The following is a 6,053-nucleotide window of genomic DNA, read 5'->3' on the forward strand; positions in this document are numbered from 1 at the left end:
AAAAGGGAGAAGTCTAAAATCAATTACTTAAGCTTTCACCTCAACAAGCTAGAATATGAAAATCAAATTAGACTCAATGTATGTCGAGGGAAGGAAATAAGAAGTTGTTAAAATCACCAAAGTAAAAAAGAAAACTAATGAAGAACTCAAACCTGGTGCAAGTCCTTTAAAAAATATAAAACTGATAAATCTCAAACTAGGTTGGACAAGAAGAAGAAACAGAAAAGGCAAATATTACTAATACCAGGAATAAAAAGAAGTATTTACTATTGATAGTATTAGGAATTATTTTTGCCAATAAACTTGAAAGAACATAAATTCCTTGAAAGTCATTCCAAAAGAGGCCTGAATGTCCCATCTTACTGGATCTTAAATGAATTAAATTTTTAGTTAAAATCTTTCTCACAAAGAAAACTCCAGTACTAAATTGCTTTAATTATCTACCAAGCATTTATGGAAAAAAGTAATACGAATTTTATACAAACTCAAAAAAATAGAGAAGAAAGTACTTTATAACTCATTTTATAAAGTCAACATTACCCTAATACCAAGCCCAGACAAAGATATTATAGGAAAAGGAAACTACAAACCAGCATCCTTTGTGAGCATGGAAACAAGCAATCAAATCCAGCAGCATATAAAAGGTATAACATGACCAAACGGGGTTTATTTATAATATGACCAATGGCATTTCTTCAACTCAAAGTGAGGTTTTTTTGCGCAGTAGACTAAACTAAGATGAAGGAAAAAATACCGTTTTCCCAACACACAGGTATGTGTGCATCTGCAAGCACCTATAAACACACACAACTGCTCCAGACGGTTTGATGTCAATATTTTAATCAATCTGCCTGCTTATCTGAGTACATAGATCCAAAAGAAATTTTCTTCTTGGCTCACAGCACAAGTTTGAAAGTCTTTTCCTCTTGTACTTCCAGTTTTTTTTGTGTGTGAGACCGAGTCTTGTCATGTCACCCTCGGTACAGTGCTCTGGCGTCACAGCTCACACCAACCTCAAACTCCTGGACTCAAGCGATTCTCTTGCCTCAGCCTCCTAAGTAGCTGGGACTACAGGCTCCCACCACAACGCCTGGCCATTTTTTTGTTGCATGTGTCATTGTTGTTTAGCTGGCCCAGGTCTTTGCTACGGGCACCAAGCCTGTATGGGTACCAAGCCCGTACTTCCAGTATTTTAAAAAAATGGCTACATGGGGCTGGGAGGCTGAGGCGGGTGGATTGTCCGAGCCAAGCCTCATTTCACCAAAAATGTTACCTCTAGCCAGGCACTGTGCCTCATGCTGTAATCCTAGCATTTTGAGAGGCTTAGGTGGGTAGATGGCCTGAGCTCAGGAGTTTGAGACCAGCCTGAGTATGAGTGAGACCTTGTGTCTACTAAAAATAAAAAAATAAACTAGATGAGCATGTGGCAGGAGCCTGTAGTCCCAGCTATTGGGAGGCTGAGGCAAGAGGATCACTTGAGCCCAAGAGTTTGAGGTTGCTCTGAGTTATAATGCCACAGCACTCTACCCACTTCCCAGGGCAACAGAGTGAGACTCTGTCTCAGAAAAGTAAAATCATAACCTTATCCCTAACTAACATAATAAATTATATTAATACTTTTCTAATATTAAATTATCTCTATTTATCTAAATCATATTTGATAGTTGAATATTTTAATATATAAGTGCCTTTTATATACTTATTAGTATTTTTTAAAATAATTTTTACATCTATATTTATTATTAGATCATTGTTTACATTTTTGTAAAATCACTGTCAGAATAATCCTAATTTTATAAAATGCTATTACTTTTATAATCAGGAAAAAAGTTATTTTAAAAGGCTGAAAATCTTGACAATAATATTCTAGATGCCTACCACTTTTTAAACATTTCCTTTTTCTTCAGATTCTGGGACCATAATTATAAAATCTTGACATAAAATCCTGACAAGTGAGTTTTCCACCCTACCCTACATTTTAGAGTACAGATCTTAACTGTATATAGAAAACATATTCCTGAAAAGTTGCTCAGAAGATAAAAATCTGTTTGAAAAGCCATCATTCTCAAATCACCCTTCGTAAAATCAGAATGCATTTTTCACATTAGTGGCTTTTCTCTCTTCCTAGATCTCCTTCATGGAATTCTCTTCTGCCAGATATTTATATGATCCCATCCCGCACTTCATTTAGCTCTAAACTAAAATGTCGCCTCTTCAGAGAAACTTTCTCTAACTGCCTAATTAAAATACCCCCAGTACCTTATCCATCCATCTCTAGCCCTGAATTATTTTTCGTACTCCTCAAACTTTATTCCCACTGCCTAGAAGAGTACTTGATAGATAGTAAGTGGCTAATTAATATTTGTCAAAGGAAAAAATAAACAAAAGTATTGGGGTGCCTCCACAGTATAATTTGCATTACAAGTTCCCCAAGAATAGTTTCTCCTACTTGGGTGCCACACTGCCTAAAATGCCCATTGAGGGTTAACCTTCTTCTGACTTCCTCCATAAAATGTGACCACTCTTGTAAGACTACCACATAAATCACTAGTCAGTAACAAGTTGGTAAAGTAATTTCATTTATCAGATTCTTTCTTCCATGATAAGTTCTCCTGGCCATGAACACTTGGGGTTTCATATAAGGGAAGAAAAATATAAGGAGTCTTCAGAAACAAAGTACTGTCCTCTTTTTCCCCATATTAACAATAACGATACATTTTAATTAGCACAATATTCTGCCTATTGCTCCTGGTGGCTTCCACCAGGAGGTTAAATGCCAACAGAGCAAAACTACAAGACAGAGAGAAAGCACTTAGTGTTTGGGCTGGGTGATACGGGAGGGGAATGACAGTTCCCCAAGTCCCTAATCTCTCTGATAAATAAACCTGAATATGCTCACATAGAAAATGAATCTTGAAGGAAGGAATAGATATTGATTATGGGAATAAAGTAGGTTTTGTAGCTATGGTTCTTTTAATGGACTTAGAATCAGTTTGGGATTTAAATACAAAAGAAACATTTAGGAGTTATCTGGTCTACCATAAAAAAGAAAAGAAGTACCTTCACTGGGTCCTCTTCCCACAAAATTTGCCCACAGCTGATGGGGATCTTAGAAAACTAAGCAGACACCAAGCAAGCAAGAAAAAGAATTCAAACTCCATCTTGGGGGCGGGACACAATTTTAAGAGCGACTTTATCTAACAAATGCAATCAGTGTGACTTAATTCTTTGTGGCCTCAATGAATCCCAAATAATTTTTTTTAAAAAGAAGAAGAAGAATTCAGACTCCAGAACACACAGACTGACGTCCTAACTTGTTTCTAAAGCCACCATCCCATTATGCTGGTACCAAGCGCTAGTAATAGCAGCATCTTTCAGAGAAAACAGATTTTTTAAATTCATAAAATTCCCCATTTCTCCACCTCATGTCTAATCAAATATTTGTCCATTATTACATGAGCACTAATATATAATTATTTAGATCTCTTCCAAAATCAGCTTTAGTAAATGGCAGTAACAGAGGCCAGGATCTGGAAATCCATATATTTCTGGTACAGTTATTTTCTATTCCTTTCTCATTCTTCACTGTTATCAACAACAAGAAAACTAAATAAGCTAATAATTCAAAATTCTACATGTGTAAAATTTCAAACCTCAATTTATTTCCTGACTAATTATCAATATTTGTTAAGTGTATATGTGATATTAAGATACACTGGATGTCCATACTGATTTAGAAGTAGTAGAATAACCAAAAAATAAGGATGACAAGTAAAGCAGATACAAAATTCTAACTGAAGATGAATCTAATTTACGTATTTAGGTACGGTACTATATACTCTCTACACACTCGATAACATTAGACTATGGATTTTATCAGAGATTTAAATTTATCTCTCAACTAATACTACATATAGTACTCTTTCTTCCCATTTTCTATAGTATTCTTTTTTCCAAGTTCATTCTGATGCCATGTATGTTCCATTAATTCAGGTGAGCCCTGCAGTACTTTCCTCAACCTTCTTCTATCTAAATTATATTCTATATAATATAAATTTCTATTCTCCAATACTTGTTTCCCATTCATTTCAAAATTAGTTCATGCATTGGTTTCTATGAACAAAACAGACATGTAATACATTGGATGCCTAACCTCTTGATTTTCTACTCCATTGCTGGAAAGCTCCAAAATAGAACCTCCACTGTCAACCACTGCTGATGTCATTGTTTATTCCCTGAGGAAGCTTCAAACGCTATTAATCAATGTAATTAAAAGTTCATGGATGATTGCCAGTGTTATAGGTTTGCATTATCATGTTTTAAAAGTCAATAGAGATGGAGTGGAGTAGATATCCAGAAATCCAGTCTTCTAAAGATGATTAACCAGAGAGCCTAAAAAGAAGAATTTAAAAAGTTATAAAAAATATATATATAGGAAGAATATGAAACATAATGTATCTTGCAATCTAATTTTTAACAATGTTTTAATTAAGAAAAAGAAGACAGGCTTCTATATCCTTGCGTCAAAAGAGGGCAGTAATGTGTATTCTTTTTTTTTATTTTTTTTTATTTTTTTGAGACGGAGCCTCAAGCTATCCCCCTGGATAGAGTGCCATGGCATCAAAGCTCACAGCAACCTCCAACTCCTGGGCTCAAGCGAGTCTCCTGCCTCAGCCTCCCAAGTAGCTGGGACTACAGGTGCACACCACAATGCCCGGCCATTTTTTGGTTGCAGCCATCATTGTTGTTTGGCGGGCCCGGGCTGGGGATTCGAACCCGCCACCTTAGGTGTATGTGGCTGGCGCCTTAGCCGCTTGAGCCACAGGTGCCGAGCCAGTAATGTGTATTCTGCTTACTAAGAGTTAATATTCAAGTTCATGAACATAATGTACATAGGTGGTATTATGATATTTATATTCTAAGAGATAAAGTTATAACTTTCTCCCTTTATGAAGATACAGGGTTTTTTCCCCTGAAATACATTAGTAGAAATGTTAAAAATATTTTATGCATTGAACATAAATGTGCTGCACTAGCCAGCCATGGTGGCTCACACCTGTAATCCTAGCACTTTGGGAGGCCAAAGCAGAAAGAACAGTTGAGGCGAGGAGTTCAAGACTATCCTGGGCAACACCAAGATGTTATCTCTACAAAAAGTTCTTTAAAATGAGCTAGGTGTGGTAACACACTCCTGTAGTCTTCTCAGCTACTCCACACACTGAGGCACGAGGATCACTTGAGTCCTGAAGTTTAAGGCTGCAGCAGGCTATGATCATGCTACTGCACGATCTAGTCACGATCTAGTGACTAGGCAACAAAGTGAGACCCTGTTTCAAAACACAAGTGTGCTGGACTAAGACAATTTCTAAAACTATCAACAAATTAAAAGTTTTCATTGATATATAAATATTTCATTCTTCTTCTTTGGCTCACTTGGTTTATCTGAATAACATAATCGGAAGTATTCTTTGCCTATGGCAGCAATCTCATTTTGTATTCATACTTTGAATACATTACAAGAACAGCAAGATTAATCTGAGTTGCTTATACTTTCACAGAAAGTAGTTTAAAAATAAAGTGGTAAAACCACTTGGAATGTTTTGGATATTACTTTATCATTCTTTTCTCAATAATTGTTTTTGTATTAGTTCAAAATACAATGTAGCAAATGGTTTCAAGTAATCTCTTAACCAAAACTTTTAAGCTTTTTTCTTCTTGAATGTCAATATGTGCATCTGGATTGATATATTAAATAATTCCTTATAAGTTACTTTTTAAGGCTAGTCACCGTGGCTCATGCCTATAACCCTAGCACTCTGGGAGACTGAGGGAGGTGAACTACTTGAGCTCAGGAGTTCAAGACCAGCCTGAGAAAAAGTGAGACCTTGTCTTTAAAAACTAGCCCAGTGGCTTGGCGCCTGTGGCTCAAGTGGCTAATGCGCCAGCCACATACACCTAAGGTGGCGGGTTCGAATCCCCAGCCCGGGCCCGCCAAACAACAATGATGGCTGCAGCCAAAAAATAGCCGGGCGTTGTGGCAGGCGCCTGTGGTC

General features: G+C 36.6%; 1 long non-coding RNA gene across 1 annotated transcript in view; it reads right to left on the minus strand.

Annotated features, from left to right (window-relative positions):
- Positions 1–6,053, minus strand: part of LOC105887020 — a 73,478-nt gene that overhangs the window by 13,307 nt on the left and 54,118 nt on the right. The window contains exon 3 of the long non-coding RNA XR_001161309.2: positions 4,154–4,392. This is a non-coding gene — a long non-coding RNA (uncharacterized LOC105887020). The remainder of the gene's footprint in view (positions 1–4,153; positions 4,393–6,053) is intronic.

This window comes from Otolemur garnettii, unplaced genomic scaffold (genome assembly GCF_000181295.1).
Source record: "Otolemur garnettii isolate 467f Iridium unplaced genomic scaffold, OtoGar3 scaffold00041, whole genome shotgun sequence".
Taxonomy (NCBI): Eukaryota; Metazoa; Chordata; class Mammalia; order Primates; family Galagidae; genus Otolemur; species Otolemur garnettii.